Genomic DNA, 17,613 nt, shown 5'->3' with positions numbered 1-17,613 from the left:
AAGTTGATCCCTTCCCACATCCTAATTCCGGGAAACGAAAAAGTTGACACCGAGGCGAAAAGCAACCTCAACGAACTCGTTCTCAAAAACTTTGCCTACAGCGTCACAGAAATAAATAACACCGTCCGCCCTTCTGATCAATAACGCAGCCATTTATATACTATCAGTACTACTAATCACCTGCTATAGATTAAATGCTAGTTATCCCGATATAATAAAATATGACGTCTAACCATGCTATCTTTAATTTGTTAAGAGTTAAGTCCCTTACGTTCACCATGAAACAATTGTCATTCGTAATATTTGCTCATTATCGTTACCATTTCAAAGGCAAGTGCAGAAACACGATGTGTTTAACTTTACAAATGTCGTTTTCAACAATGAATTTTTGGAAAATGACGATTTATTAGAGTATGTGTAAAACAACACGAAATAAATTGATAACTCTATTTTTGAAACACCTTGAAAAATCAGGAAATTATTTGATATAGTCTGGTGAAAATCATTAAATTGTTAAGATCATACTCTTAGGGATCATTTCTATAGTATGATGCGCCAGGTCGTCGGGTAAAACTGACGAGAGCGAAAACCATGAGGAGGAGATATAGCGTCCCCTTCTGAGCGTGAAGCGGGTAAGAACCAGTACACCCAGCCGGGGGTGTCAAGTTCTTACTATTGATGACCGTTCCTCTGCTCCCTAAGTGGAGAGTTGGAGGAAGGGGACGCATTCTGAGTGGTTTTTCCTCTATACAAACAAACGAAAATTAATAAATGATAGTAAAGCAGGAATTCCAAAGACGCGGCCAGCGTATTGTGACCGAAAAACAATTGGTGTCACAAGATGTCGAGAGATAACCAAGGTAGTGCAGGACATGGGCCAGCGAAAATGTCCTCAGGGTGGTTGGAGTTTGAGACCCCTGGTGTAAAAAGTGTGGCTACTAAAGTAGATAACTTCCATTATTGGTAATAACTGAATATAACAAACTGGGAAACTTCTACAATTTATAATATGCAATACATTTATTGATGAAAGTGCTTTAAGCGGCCCATTTCTTCGTCTTTCAGAAACATTCTAATGTAACAAAAACCCCTTACAACATTAAATTACATACATGAACTATTCATTTTACAGTATTCATTCCATTTATGCCGTTCTTCATTTGCGTAAACATCCATATAAGTCACTTCAGATAAACCCAAGCGACCTAACCTTGATGATGGTTAACAAACCTTCTGATAAACTGGTAACTAGTGAGTACGTATTAGTGCAGTTGTAATTTGTGGTAATGTTTATATTGGCAATGAGTGTCATCGAAAAGGAGAAAACCGCTGAGAACTTCCTCAAGCTTTGCACGTGCTAGAATAAATATAACTAAATTTAACTAAACAAATGTAATAGAAAATGTATAACTCTTGATCAACAGGACAGAAAAGTAAAGAGAAAAAAATCTTTTTTCTATTACCCACTCTCTAAGTATTATACAACCTGATCAACACTTAACAAGCTGTAACATCTAGGCTGTCATTATTACATTTACAACGGGTAATTAACGAATGACTAGGAAAGTTCAGATCAGGGTCAGCTAATGCATACAACATTGTTACAGAAGCTATTCAGCTTATTGTATATTCAAAGAAATTTAGGATTCTACTCGATTTTTCCGTGACTAACAGCTCTCTGCCCGTTGGATAGTTTTAAAGTTTTGCCCTTCCTCTGGGTTTATCGTTGAAAATCATTCCAGATGATCAAAAGTGCAAATATAGGATATCTGCTTCCAGTACTACACGACTTCTTTGATCTATGCCTAATTATGCAAGTGATAAGTACAAAACGGACTTCATTCTTTTATGATTATATGACAAGAGAAATCATTATTGATATAGCTGATACAGATGGAGTAAAGAAACGCATGTGATCAACAATGAGTATTCAGATATATAGGCAGAAAAAGAGACGTATATGCACACGCAATGTATATTTATCTTGTTTCTGATGCACGTATGAATATTTAGAAGTATCGATTAAACTGTTTCCTCTTCTAGAGACTTGCACGTTTGACAACCTGGCGTTCCATTATGCAGTTAGTAAATGTACCTAAATGATCTTCACGGTATGATTATATATGGTGTTACAAATTTGCGAATAGACAAATTTTGTACTAGAGTTCATTTAAATCGATATATGAAATATTTTTTTTTTATCTTATCATAATTGTCAGTCCAACTGTTAGGAACAATAAGGCTTCCAACAGAAAACGATATTTTAGGGACAAAACTGTAATCTTAACAAATCTTGGTGAAAATAAATCCATATTTGTAATCTCTTGCTGCATGCACACTCATCCAAAACACCTGTTTACCACTCTTTTTCTTTGAACTGAAACAGTGTGGTTGCATAGTCTTTCCCTTCTGCTGCTTTCAATTAAGGTTGCTTTGCGCCTGTCGGCATGCAAGTCCGTTTAAAATCACTCTTAGTCTTCATTGCCTCCTTCCGCCTTCCAGCTGGTTGTTATGCCAAATCTATGCCCATTCGTCTATATTGCGTCGTCACTCCTTATCCTAACATCGAACAATGCAGTGGTTACATGCCCTGATCCAATAACTGAGCATCTTCGCTAACCAAGGTTCTGATATGATAACCCTATCTGCATAATTTATCATATCGGAACCTTGTCTAGCGTATATGATAGCAGTGAGTTTTAAATTTTCCTATCGGTCAGTTTGTTTTAATGTACTTGTTTACCAAAACATTACCAATGAAGATAACTCATGTTGACCGCATGATTTTTATGATCTTTATTTGGTTTTCGCGTCGCCGTTACTTCACGACACCAGCATGCTGATCCGGTTAGTCTTTTCAGGGCCCTAATTTTCGCCTAGAGAGGGCGTTCTTGGGTGAGAACGAAAGTCCTATTTGATGATTGTGTTGTGTTTGCCATATTTGTTTAAAGTGGGGTAGGGGCGGTACATGTACTGCTATGTTTTGCATGTGGGTGACATAAGGTGTGTAAGCTATAGATGTATATTTTCTTTCCTGGGTGCCATGTTATGTGTGCTATACTATGCGTGAATTGTAGATAAGTATGATTCACTTGGGTTCCAAGGTGGGGGATGGGTAGATTATTTCCCATGTATGGGGTTTGGGCATTGCACTTTTTTCTTCTTTTGGGTAGAGTATTTGGGATGGCAATTTCCTTTTGCTTTATTCCTAAGATAGACTTTAGACTCATCTTTTTACTTGGTGTTGTCTTTCCCGATGTTCATTCTGTTTTCGTTATTAGTTGTCATCTCCCATCTTCTTCCCTTGTGGGGTTCATTTTTGTCTCCCCAATAGCTTCGTTATTCTCTTCCCTGGTGGCCTCTAGACTTGTGATTTATCCGTATTGATCTTCGTTATTTATGTTCTTTGTCGCCTTGTTTGCCTCTTTTTCCAGCGTTATTGTTATCTGTGTTTCCTTCTCGTTACTGTTCATTTGTATTATTCATCTTATTAATTTTTAATAGGCTTTTCTTAATTTTCTTGATATTTTTCTTCTTGTAGTTATCCCTGAGTACCAAAAGTTGGGGGGTCATTATGTCTTATCTTTGTGTTTTTATTGTGTTTCCTTTTTTTGATAGCTAATTTAATTTTCATTATTTTCATTATTATTATTATTATTATTATTATTATATCCATTACCCTGTTCGCTTGATCTTCAGTATATCTCTTCGATATAGAGAATCTTGGAGGGTGGTGGTCTTAGTTATTATTAAGAACTATTTCTCAACGTGGCGGTACTAGTACTAGTCCCCTCTCGCTCGGGTCTGATTTATTTATACGTTTTCATCTTTATCGTTTTTTATTTCTGCATTGTGGCCATTTTGGGTCTATATTGACTGCTCGATGAACTATAATTAGGGTTATTATGTTTAAAGTGTGGGTTCTATTTGTTTATCTAATTTATATTCCCCCCGTTTCTTGACCTTCGTTCTGTCTCTTTGACATTGCGAATCTTAGGTTCATTAGGTTAAGTAAAAATGGGAGAGGTCTGTATTTTTGACATAGCGATTCTTACGGTTATTAAATTGGGGTGGGTCTATATATTGTTATTAAGAATTAGTTCTCATCTCGTGGCGGTACTAATATTACCAGTCCGGGGCCGGATCAGGTCAAGTGTTGGGGGAAGTGGCAAAATTTCAAAAGGGTACTGATTTTCCTCCAAAAGACATCAAAGCCAAAGTCTTTCAATTTGTGGCAATGGAACGTGCGCGGACTAGAAGCCAACGCCGACTAAATAAATATTAAACTGCTAGCATCTACGAAACTGCCAGATATAAAATGTCTTCATGAAACAAACCCGAACGGCATTACAAGGGTCCGTAATATTATAGGATATGATACAAAATATCTAAAACATGGCTTCCTCACCGCTAAGAGCCATGCGACCTGGAAATTGAAGCAATTAAAATCCACACACAGAATCTCACTGTAGTCATCTTCACCATATATGAAAGAACTGATGTATACAATTCTACAATGGAAGACGTAACTAAAATAACAAATAATCTCGACGAATGTGTAATAATATGCGGAAATTTCAAAGCCCACAAAGAACTATAGAGAAGTATAAAGCTGACTAAAGAGGCATGACTATCGAAAAATGGCCTAAACATACAGCATGGTCATCATAAATAGCGCGGCTCCAACACCAGTATCGACCATATTACAGGTTAAACTCAGATACAGACCTGTCACTTTGTGCACCCAAAATAGCATAAATAAACGATTGCAAGTCGATGATACTGATACTAAGGGAGCGACCACTTTTCCATAAAAGTACAACACAAAGCCACCACCACTACCACCTCCTATCGATACGTCACTCCCGTCAAGGTGGGCTGCGAACAAGCAAACTGGAAACAGCTTAGGGGAAACAATCGGCATCAGACTAATATACAATCAGGACACCGACATCCTTAATGACAACCTAATCGAAACCCTAGTTATATTAGCAAAAGCTGCAATACCCCAAATAAAAGGGTCAATTGACAAACCATCCATGCTGTGGTTTAATAAAGAATGTCATGTAACGACTAAATATTTATATAAAAAATAAGCCCAAAGAACTAAAAATGCCGTTGACTTCACAACTGACAAAGAAGAAAACGCAGCTTAAACCATAATTCAAGTAGCAAACACAAAATCCCAGAGAGAGAGAGAGAGACAGACCACTGCTCAAAATTGTATTTCAACACTAACTCGACGGGGTGGGTATGGCAACGCAATAAATAAATGAGAGGAAAAACGAGTCGACTACCCCGAAGATACTTGGAAATAATAACAAAACTAAAGTAGTCCAATCAGTGTTGTATTAAGAGTAACTGGCGCCCGGGTCGACGATCAAGGCCAAAAGGAGATTCTGGCCCCTAAATAACTTTGGCGCATATGGTTTTGGCACTGCAAGATATCTGGCACCCGTCCCCCCCCCCCATTTGTAAGCTACTGAATCTAGAACGAGTATCAACGATAAAATTAAATACGTCTTTAAAAGCCACAAAAAAAAATGAATAAGGCATTTACAATGGTATTTACTTGTCTGGGAACACTAGCAGTCCATTGAACCTACGATTTGTAAAAGCCGAATGGTCCAAGGCCTTAAACGGCAATGCCTTCTCCTACATTCCCTGAAGAAGTTATACTAGGCCACGAGATACAGAAAAATGTACCCAACAACCTCGTAATAGTGTTATGAAATAATTTTCGTCATAACTTAAGAAAAGGCGTCACTCCTAACGGTGCAGATGCGTCTACATCTTGGGGAAAATGGCGATGAGAGGTACGTAATCGCTGTAAGGAAAAACAGAGTCCTCTGATTCTCGATGAACGAATGTTATTTAAATAATTGATATATTTAGAGATACATCTATAAAACTTTATATTTTAAAATACATGAAATACATATAAAATTACACTTTTCCTTCGAGCTTACCAACTTCATACATTTGTATAATTTCTGCCTTTTAGAATACAATACAGCTAATTAGATCTCGACTAAATTCATGATAGCCAAAGAGTATACAATTCAATAGCTGTGATATAATGCAACAATCGTTTTGAATAAATGTATTTTCCTAAATTTAACATAGAATACTAATTTGGAATAGGTTACTGAAACATCATTCTTTTATTACTTCAAAAGTCTTTTATTTCCAAATTAAATCTAAACATGAAGTTTGTAGCGAATTCGTCATTTCCGATGGTATATACCATAAACACAAACGAATATAAATTCTTTGAAACGATTAAACATTCCATTACATTATAATATAAAATAGAAAGAACTCACAAAAATGTTACACAAATATCAAGACTAGATTGAAATTTGTCGTGAAAATGTCAACATTAAAAAGTCCTTATACTTTAAAGAAGTTTACGAACACAGACGATTCTTACTTGTAAGAAAAGAAAGAGTCCTCTAATTCTCGATAGAGGAATTGATTTTGCGCAAGCTTGCTCTGAATTTATACGCAGTACTTCTGTACGTCCATTTCGAATCAGAACAAGGCTCTCGTCCTTTCCCACGGGAAACGCGTGAATCATCTAGCGTGCTAATCCATTAGGAAATTAGAAATTTACCTGTTCAGCAGCTTCCCACCAAGTCTAAAATTTGCTGACCTTTGGATACTAGAGAAATGTATTTTATGGGGTTTTGCACTTGCTTGTAAAAGCAAAATCTTTATTAAAATAGTATACAGTAGTAGTACAGAAATAGATCAAATTAATCTCAATATACTTTAGTGGGAAATTACTTTCAATATAATTTAATGAAAAATTACTTTTAATACAATTTATAGAAAACTTCAATCTTAATACTTTTACTCAAAAATTCTGACCTAATATAGTAATTGACCTTAATAAGAAAATCTGGGACACAGACAAAATCCCGAAAAGTTCGAAAAATAAGAGACTTTCTTAGGTATGTTACTCAGTGAAGTGCAAATCGCGACCAACATCAAAGAACTCATAAAACGGTACAATCGAGATGTCAACTTGTTCCGCAACCTTGGAGGGGCTAACTTTTGGGCCATCTCCCTCCTCATGAAACTGTTAAGAGTCAAACTTAACTATCACATTTAGTTAAATGCTAGACGAAACTTCATTTTGGCCACAAACATCCAAAGTTCACCCTGAATCACTTGGGCCTTTATCCAACACAACAGTGCCATCTTCCGGCAACTCACCTCCCGCACCAAGTCCAGACATGTCAAATCGTAAACATGTGATGCATACAGAAATGGTCGTGTAGTTTCTCCTGTTTCCCAGTAAATAAACAGTTCACGGTGCGCACAAAGAGATCCCCGAAATGGGTGCTCTTTAAGGCACATTAATTAAGGGTAAAATCTTGTTAAGTGCTGGCTCTATCCCCCATGGTTAAACGACCGCACACGTTAATGATGCAAGCTCATTCAGGGAGCGATTCGCGCAGCCTTCCTACAATCCTTGGTATCCGACGAATAAAAAAAAAAAGCACACCCAATATGATAACTCAGGCCAGATATAAACGTAAACAAATATGGCAATTCCATTTCTTTTAAAATTGAACTCGATGAAAAGTTGATCCCTTCCCACATCCTAATTCCGGGAAATGAAAAAGTTGACACCGAGGCGAAAAGCAACCTCAACGAACTCGTTCTCAAAAACTTTGCCTACAGCGTCACAGAAATAAATAACACCGTCCGCCCTTCTGATCAATAACGCAGCCATTTATATACTATCAGTACTACTAATCACCTGCTATAGATTAAATGCTAGTTATCCCGATATAATAAAATATGACGTCTAACCATGCTATCTTTAATTTGTTAAGAGTTAAGTCCCTTACGTTCACCATGAAACAATTGTCATTCGTAATATTTGCTCATTATCGTTACCATTTCAAAGGCAAGTGCAGAAACACGATGTGTTTAACTTTACAAATGTCGTTATCAACAATGAATTTTTGGAAAATGACGATTTATTAGAGTATGTGTAAAACAACACGAAATAAATTGATAACTCTATTTTTGAAACACCTTGAAAAATCAGGAAATTATTTGATATAGTCTGGTGAAAATCATTAAATTGTTAAGATCATACTCTTAGGGATCATTTCTATAGTATGATGCGCCAGGTCGTCGGGTAAAACTGACGAGAGCGAAAACCATGAAAAGGAGATATAGCGTCCCCTTCTGAGCGTGAAGCGGGTAAGAACCAGTACACCCAGCCGGGGGTGTCAAGTTCTTACTATTGATGACCGTTCCTCTGCTCCCTAAGTGGAGAGTTGGAGGAAGGGGACGCATTCTGAGTGGTTTTCCTCTATACAAACAAACGAAAATTAATAAATGATAGTAAAGCAGGAATTCCAAAGACGCGGCCAGCGTATTGTGACCGAAAATCAATTGGTGTCACAAGATGTCGAGAGATAACCAAGGTAGTGCAGGACATGGGCCAGCGAAAATGTCCTCAGGGTGGTTGGAGTTTGAGACCCCTGGTGTAAAAAGTGTGGCTACTAAAGTAGATAACTTCCATTATTGGTAATAACTGAATATAACAAACTGGGAAACTTCTACAATTTATAATATGCAATACATTTATTGATGAAAGTGCTTTAAGCGGCCCATTTCTTCGTCTTTCAGAAACATTCTAATGTAACAAAAACCCCTTACAACATTAAATTACATACATGAACTATTCATTTTACAGTATTCATTCCATTTATGCCGTTCTTCATTTGCGTAAACATCCATATAAGTCACTTCAGATAAACCCAAGCGACCTAACCTTGATGATGGTTAACAAACCTTCTGATAAACTGGTAACTAGTGAGTACGTATTAGTGCAGTTGTAATTTGTGGTAATGTTTATATTGGCAATGAGTGTCATCGAAAAGGAGAAAACCGCTGAGAACTTCCTCAAGCTTTGCACGTGCTAGAATAAATATAACTAAATTTAACTAAACAAATGTAATAGAAAATGTATAACTCTTGATCAACAGGACAGAAAAGTAAAGAGAAAAAAATCTTTTTTCTATTACCCACTCTCTAAGTATTATACAACCTGATCAACACTTAACAAGCTGTAACATCTAGGCTGTCATTATTACATTTACAACGGGTAATTAACGAATGACTAGGAAAGTTCAGATCAGGGTCAGCTAATGCATACAACATTGTTACAGAAGCTATTCAGCTTATTGTATATTCAAAGAAATTTAGGATTCTACTCGATTTTTCCGTGACTAACAGCTCTCTGCCCGTTGGATAGTTTTATAGTTTTGCCCTTCCTCTGGGTTTATCGTTGAAAATCATTCTAGATGATCAAAAGTGCAAATATAGGATATCTGCTTCCAGTACTACACGACTTCTTTGATCTATGCCTAATTATGCAAGTGATAAGTACAAAACGGACTTCATTCTTTTATGATTATATGACAAGAGAAATCATTATTGATATAGCTGATACAGATGGAGTAAAGAAACGCATGTGATCAACAATGAGTATTCAGATATATAGGCAGAAAAAGAGACGTATATGCACACGCAATGTATATTTATCTTATTTCTGATGCACGTATGAATATTTAGAAGTATCGATTAAACTGTTTCCTCTTCTAGAGACTTGCACGTTTGACAACCTGGCGTTCCATTATGCAGTTAGTAAATGTACCTAAATGATCTTCACGATATGATTATATATGGTGTTACAAATTTGCGAATAGACAAATTTTGTACTAGAGTTCATTTAAATCGATATATGAAATATTTTTTTTTTATCTTATCATAATTGTCAGTCCAACTGTTAGGAACAATAAGGCTTCCAACAGAAAACGATATTTTAGGGACAAAACTGTAATCTTAACAAATCTTGGTGAAAATAAATCCATATTTGTAATCTCTTGCTGCATGCACACTCATCCAAAACACCTGTTTACCACTCTTTTTCTTTGAACTGAAACAGTGTGGTTGCATAGTCTTTCCCTTCTGCTGCTTTCAATTAAGGTTGCTTTGCGCCTGTCGGCATGCAAGTCCGTTTAAAATCACTCTTAGTCTTCATTGCCTCCTTCCGCCTTCCAGCTGGTTGTTATGCCAAATCTATGCCCATTCGTCTATATTGCGTCGTCGCTCCTTATCCTAACACCGAACAATGCAGTGGTTACATGCCCTGATCCAATAACTGAGCATCTTCGCTAACCAAGGTTCTGATATGATAACCCTATCTGCATAATTTATCATATCGGAACCTTGTCTAGCGTATATGATAGCAGTGAGTCTTAAATTTTCCTATCGGTCAGTTTGTTTTAATGTACTTGTTTACCAAAACATTACCAATGAAGATGACTCATGTTGACCGCATGATTTTTATGATCTTTATTTGGTTTTCGCGTCGCCGTTACTTCACGACAGCAGTATGCTGATCCGGTTAGTCTTTTCAGGGCCCTAATTTTCGCCTAGAGAGGGCGTTCTTGGGTGAGAACGAAAGTCCTATTTGATGATTGTGTTGTGTTTGCCATATTTGTTTAAAGTGGGGTAGGGGCGGTACATGTACTGCTATGTTTTGAATGTGGGTGACATAGGGTGTGTAAGCTATAGATGTATATTTTCTTTCCTGGGTGCCATGTTATGTGTGCTATACTATGCGTGAATTGTAGATAAGTATGATTCACTTGGGTTCCAAGGTGGGGGATGGGTAGATTATTTCCCATGTATGGGGTTTGGGCATTGCACTTTTTTCTTCTTTTGGGTAGAGTATTTGGGATGGCAATTTCCTTTTGCTTTATTCCTAAGATAGACTTTAGACTCATCTTTTTACTTGGTGTTGTCTTTCCCGATGTTCATTCTGTTTTCATTATTAGTTGTCATCTCCCATCTTCTTCCCTTGTGGGGTTCATTTTTGTCTCCCCAATAGCTTCGTTATTCTCTGCCCTGGTGGTCTCTAGACTTGTGATTTATCCGTATTGATCTTCGTTATTTATGTTCTTTGTCGCCTTGTTTGCCTCTTTTTCCAGCGTTATTGTTATCTGTGTTTCCTTCTCGTTACTGTTCATTTGTATTATTCATCTTATTAATTTTTAATAGGCTTTTCTTAATTTTCTTGATATTTTTCTTCTTGTAGTTATCCCTGAGTACCAAAAGTTGGGGTCATTATGTCTTATCTTTGTGTTTTTATTGTGTTTCCTTTTCTTGATAGCTAATTTAATTTTCATTATTTTCATTATTATTATTATTATATCCATTACCCTGTTCGCTTGATCTTCAGTATATCTCTTCGATATAGCGAATCTTGGAGGGTGGTGGTCTTAGTTATTATTAAGAACTATTTCTCAACGTGGCGGTACTAGTACTAGTCCCCTCTCGCTCGGGTCTGATTTATTTATACGTTTTCATCTTTATCGTTTTTTATTTCTGCATTGTGGCCATTTTGGGTCTATATTGACTGCTCGATGAACTATAATTAGGGTTATTATGTTTAAAGTGTGGGTTCTATTTGTTTATCTAATTTATATTCCCCCCGTTTCTTGACCTTCGTTCTGTCTCTTTGACATTGCGAATCTTAGGTTCATTAGTTTAAGTAAAAATGGGAGAGGTCTGTATTTTTGAGATTGGAAATTGAAGCAATTAAAATCCACGCACAGAATCTCACTGTAGTCATCTTCACCATATATGAAAGAACTGATGTATACAATTCTACAATGGAAGACGTAACTAAAATAACAAATAATCTTGACGAATGTGTAATAATATGCGGGAATTTCAAAGCCCACAAAGAACTATATTCCCCCCGTTGCTTGGCCTTCGTTCTGTCTCTTTGACATTGCGAATCTTAGGTTCATTAGGTTAAGTAAAAATGGGAGAGGTCATTGTGTGTGTGTGTGTGTGTGTGTGTGTGTGTGTGCGTGTTCTCCTTGCTCACTTGATATTCACTCTGTCTTTTCGTCATAGCAATATTTACGGCTATTAAATTGGGATGGAAAAGATATTTTGTTACTGATAACTAGTTCTCACCGTGGCGGTACTAGTATTACCAGTTCAGTGCTAGGTCTGGTTAAGTGTTTGGGGGAGGTGTGTTCGAAAATTTCAAAAAAGTCTCTGACTTTCCTCGAATGAGCAACAAAGCAAAACTCTTTCTATTTACTAAAATTGCGTAAAATACCAAATAAATGTGCGCAAAAATAAAACATTGCCACATTTCAAGTGACAGGTAACTGCACATGTGTGTGTGTGTGTGTGTGTGTGTGTGTGTGTGTCTAGGTGTGCATGTAAATAAGTGAGCATGACATATAGGACAATCGTAAATTTTAACATGTACATACTGACTAAATATTTTATGGGGAAAAAAGATGCGCCTGGTGGTCGGGTAAAACTGATGAGAGTGAAAACTATGAGGAGGAGATATAGCGTCCCCTTCTCCGCGCGAAGCGAGTAAGAACCAATACATCCAGCCGGGGGTGTCAAGTTCTTACTATTGATGACCGTTCCTCTGCTCCCTAAATGAAGAGTTGGAGGAAGGGGATGCATACAGAGTGGTTTTACCTTTTCCAAAATTTAGATGTATGCCAAATTACAAAAGACAAATGACTTCAATGAAGAACACTATCAGAACATCGTAAATAATTATAAATATAATAACTGGAAAACTGTCAAAACAAACAATTTACATTTCTAGTATATAGTTGCATTATAACACAATTTAATGTAATCGAACCCACTTAGAACATTAAATGACAGAAATCAGACATTACTACAGAATGGTTGGTGATTCAGTATTAATTTCATTTTCATTATGCTTTTCTTCTATATTATCCTGTATAAATGGTGGAGGAAAATCCCGGGGAAAGCCCCGGTAAGAACCACAGACCCACTGGAAGCTACTGACAAGCTTTCTCACATACTCACATTGGCTGAGCCAGAGACTAGAACCCATGCAGATAGAGGTGAGATGGCAGGGATCGGTAAAGGTGAGTGTTTTAGGTGACTCGGATATTGTATTATAGACTGGGAGTCAGGACGTCCAATTGCTTAGCCATGGCCTCTGTTCTTGGACTTATTCTGTGAATATATTATGAATTTTTAAGATAAAGTTATTTATGTAAGCTAGCTAACAGTAGCTTGAGTAAATGCATTCAGTCCTCATATAGGGAAGAAATTTTGGTATTTATAACGGTGACATAGGCCAATTAATCTTAGTTTCATTGATGGAAAGAGAAGATTTAGGGACTCAATCCAGTTTTCAGAATAAATTATTTTGCAGAAATGCATATATCATTTATCACCTTAAAGGTGGAGATTTTGCCCCCCGGGGGGGGGGGGGGGGACAGCGCTGACTTTGTATCCTCTATAACAAGCAAAACCAAGGAAAGTATTTTTCACTTCATAAAAGTTAAAGCTTTGAATTTAAAAGTAAGGGGACTTTGTAGCGCCGTCTGGTGTTCCAGTTTTGTGATCATACGATTTCAGCTGTTACGTATATATAGGCCACCTGTGATTTTGATCGTTGTGTGGAGTTGTTGTCTTTGTTGTAGAGTTTAACGCTATTTTTCAGCACAGGATAGGCTATACATGGCAGCCAGTTTAACTGGTGGAGGTAGAATCCTGGAAAAACCAAGGGATGAACCACCGACCCACGAGAAGCTACCGACAAGCTTCTTCACGTACCCACGTTAGCCGAGCCTGATTCGAACCCACGCAGACATGAGATGGCATCCGGAACGGTGAGCGCTTTAGACCACTCGGGGGTTCCCTTTATGTGGAGTCTTGTAGTGTCTTAAGCAAGACCTAAATATGAAATGTCACCTTTGAGTGAAGTTGTGCAAGTCATCAAGTCAGGGGTATGGTATTTGGCCAGTGAAAGCCCACAACGATAATGCCGAATTATTTATCTCCACAGGTTAAGAATTAGGTCTTTCGTCGATCAAAACTGTGAAGCTTCAACGTGCAAGGCCAATTAAGAAAGTATAGAGATTTTCTTTACCTGTAATTTCCAAAACCACAGATTGTTACTGAAATTCTCTATGCAAAGAACATTGGAATGCAAGACTCGAGGGTGTGTATGAGAGACGAGGCATGAAAAAGGTGGCAGAAGTGGGACAGTTGCAGAGTAGAATAAAAAAAAAATCTAGATGGCTTGCATTGCAAATGGATGATGGCTCCCAAAACTAAAATAAAGACATCAACTTCTTTTGACATTGAGTAACAAAGGAATGCAAAAACTTGGCGGAAAGGCTTGCAGCAAAGAATGGGGCTACTGGTAATTGATGCATGCATATTAACAACTTGTTCAGGTCAAAACCGTTGAGAGTACCATGTCATATGTAATCTGAAACAATAGACACCAGTGTGCATAATTCAGACTTATTAATAGACATATGAATTCCAAATTTTTAATTGTATTGGTCAGAACCGACTTCTAAGGTAGAATTATATGTATGCAGGCACCTTATACACTTAAAAATGTATGTCGTCATGGACTACACACATATTTAACTGAAATGAATAATGTGTAATGTAATAATACATTGTCCTTTGAATTGTAAGGGTGTAGTGCTAAGTGAGGTATATTAGTTTTCCAGGTTTCATGGCTCAATAGGGTGTTTGGATGTTACCGTTTTCATTTTAATTCTTCAAAAGAAAATTCCATGCCAGTGTGACCATGTATTTTGATGAAGTAGCAGTAACACGATATTCACAAAAAAGAGTAACATTCTAGTCATATTAGACGTCTGAGGAAGACCACTTTTAATTTGGTCCAACTAGACACCACAAGAATTCTTTTCGCAAAAACACCATGTCTACGTGGCTATCCATTCAGAAGGTGTAGCAGCAAGATTTTCGTGACGGCCACCATGATGGTCTTATTGAATAACTAAGCAGCTCCATTTTCATCTAGGATCGACTTTGTATTATAAAATATCCTTTGGTGCAAACCTCGTGTCAATAAGATTAGATGTTTTGGATGATAGGAATGATATAAAAATTTAAAGATGATCACAAGGAAAGCAGATCAGCAAAATATTCATTTCGGACAAAGAAAATATATTAGAAGTCTTTTGGGGGGTGGGGTGAAAAGCTCATGTCAATATGGTGATTCATTGTGGAGACATAGCAGTAACAGGATTTTCAAGATGGTTGTTATATTGCACTCTGAGAGGCGCCATTTTCATTTAGCACCAACTAGACACCATAGTCACCTCATATCAATCTGACATGCCATTCAGGAGATAGTAATGATGAATAAATTCTAAAGATGTCTACTGTGGAAGGCATACAGAATGAAAGATCAAAACATTTTTCAATTTGGAAAAACTATACATCAAAAAAATTATTTTAGTGAAAATCATATTTCAATAGCAATTTAAAAATGACTGCTGTAGCAGCAATACAAGATCAAGAGAAGCTACTAGAATAAGATTTTCAAGATGGTTGCCGTAACTGACGTCTGAGGAGCATCATTTTCATTTAGAATCAACAAAACTTTGGGATTAATGTGTTTGTAAGATTTCTGTAACAGTGGTCCCTTTCTAACATGGCCACCCCTTCTGCAGCATAAAATAGCCTTATAAAAGGGGTGGCATTTTTTAGAGGGCAATCATACAGTTGTGAGTAATAATTACATACAAAGTATAAATGGTAGAACTAAATATTTTTATATGCAATATCTTCATTTACAAATACAAGGCAGGTTATGGAATAAATGTGATAAAACTTGCATCTTGTTATTAAAATTACTTATGAATAATAATCAATTGTGGAGCAAAAACATGTCAAAAAGATCAGGTCCCAAACATCTGGCTGTTCATCCATTCAATTTTTGCCACTGCTGCAAAATGTGTGTCCTGAAGATGTTCATTTGAATCATTCTAACATCAAAGTGCTCAGCAATGATCAAAAGACTATACATCTCTCTTTTTGTTAAACTGCTTTCACTTTTCTTTCTAAACTGAGAATGTTTGATGATATTTTGCACTTTTTGTAACAACTTGTTCCTTCTTTGACAATTTGTAGTTATTACACAAAATGCTTCATGTTCACAAAGGAAGTGAGATGTGATTGACTGGCTTTAGTCGGGTACATCTTCAAGCACATTCTGTAATCAACGAGAAGGAACCCACAATGGCTAACATATTACAGATTTCTATCCATAAAAACCCACTATGCTGCCATGTGCAAGGAGTAAATTTTAGTTTTTGTTGACCACTGGTCATAGGGTGGATGTCATAGAGTGAAACTTTTAAACACAAATTTATGTGTCTATGATTTCGCTTCATAATTCATGTGGCCACTGGTGGGGGGTAATTTAAGGGGTGGGTGGGGTCATTTTAATCATCCCAGTAGCTTGGGAATGGTTGAGGCTACTGAATGAAAGGCCAAATTAGTATACAAAAATATAACAGGATGATACAATACCAATACTTAAAATATTCTAGGAACATGTGTTTTTGTCTTTAATGTTCAAGGTTTTATTTTGTTAAAAAAATCCAACAAAAAAAATCAGCAAACCTTATTTGACTTTATTCACTCAGTCAGTGTAAATTATTCAAACATTAAAGATGCAAAAATCTTAAGAATTCAATCTACTTAAACTATATTAAAATGAATATAAATTTTTTAGTCATGATACTGTGCTTGTCACTTGGACTGAACAGTATGGCAAAATATTTTAAATAATAAAGAACATACAAAAACATAACAATTTTGAAGTTTCATGACTATTTCAGAGAGTCTAAGTTATTTGACTCACATCGGAAATAGATGAGGTCATTCCAAAAGGGTGTATTATGTGCAGATGTTCTGATCACAAAAAGGAATACCATTTTATGGATCTTACTCATTTTTGATCACAGAAAGGAACACCATTTTGTGGATCATAAACACTATTAAACACAGAAAGGAACACCTATTTGCGGATCATACTCATTTTCGATCACAGAAAAGAACATCATTCCATGAATCACACTAATTTTTTGACAGCAAGGAACATCATTTCATGGATCATACTTATTTTTCATCACAGAAAGGAACATCTATATTTTCATGGTTATTTAATGGATCCACTCATTTTTTATCACAAAGGAATATAATTTCGTGGATCATACTCACTTTTAATCACAGAAAGGAACATCATTTCATGGATCATACTCACTTTTAATCACAGAAAGGAACATTATTTCATGGATCATACTCAATTTTAGTCACAGAAAAGAACATTTCATGGATCATACTCACTTTTAATCACAGAAAGGAAAATCATTTCATGGATCATACTCACTTTTAATCACAGAAAGGAACATCATTTTATGGATCATATTCACTTTTAATCACAGAAAGGAACATCATTTCATGGATCATACTCACTTTTAATCACAGAAAGGAACATCATTTTATGGATCATATTCACTTTTAATCACAGAAAGGAACATCATTTCATGGATCATACTCACTTTTAATCACAGAAAGGAACATCATTTCATGGATCATACTCACTTTTAATCACAAAAAGGAACATCATTTCATGGATCATACTCACTTTTAATCACAGAAAGGAACATCATTTCATGGATCATACTCACTTTTAATCACAAAAAGGAACATCATTTCATG

General features: G+C 36.4%; 2 non-coding genes and 1 pseudogene across 2 annotated transcripts; all 3 read left to right on the top strand.

The window, feature by feature from the left end:
* Positions 1 to 515: 515 nt before the first annotated feature.
* On the top strand, positions 516 to 738 carry LOC149786848 (small nucleolar RNA U3). The gene has a single exon (XR_016425312.1). It is a non-coding gene; the product is annotated as a small nucleolar RNA U3 (small nucleolar RNA).
* Positions 739 to 8,106: 7,368 nt separating this feature from the next.
* LOC149786847 (small nucleolar RNA U3) lies at positions 8,107 to 8,329 on the top strand. Its single transcript, XR_016425300.1, has one exon. It is a non-coding gene; the product is annotated as a small nucleolar RNA U3 (small nucleolar RNA).
* A 4,024-nt stretch (positions 8,330 to 12,353) lies between these two features.
* LOC149786846 (small nucleolar RNA U3) lies at positions 12,354 to 12,544 on the top strand (annotated as a pseudogene).
* The last annotated feature ends 5,069 nt before the right edge of the window (positions 12,545 to 17,613 follow it).

Source organism: Sinohyriopsis cumingii, chromosome 12, assembly GCF_028554795.1.
Source record: "Sinohyriopsis cumingii isolate HCF-2022 chromosome 12, ASM2855479v2, whole genome shotgun sequence".
Classification (NCBI taxonomy): Eukaryota; Metazoa; Mollusca; class Bivalvia; order Unionida; family Unionidae; genus Sinohyriopsis; species Sinohyriopsis cumingii.
The sequence above is the reverse complement of the archived record's forward strand: the minus strand, read 5'-3'. Positions and strand labels throughout refer to the sequence as shown.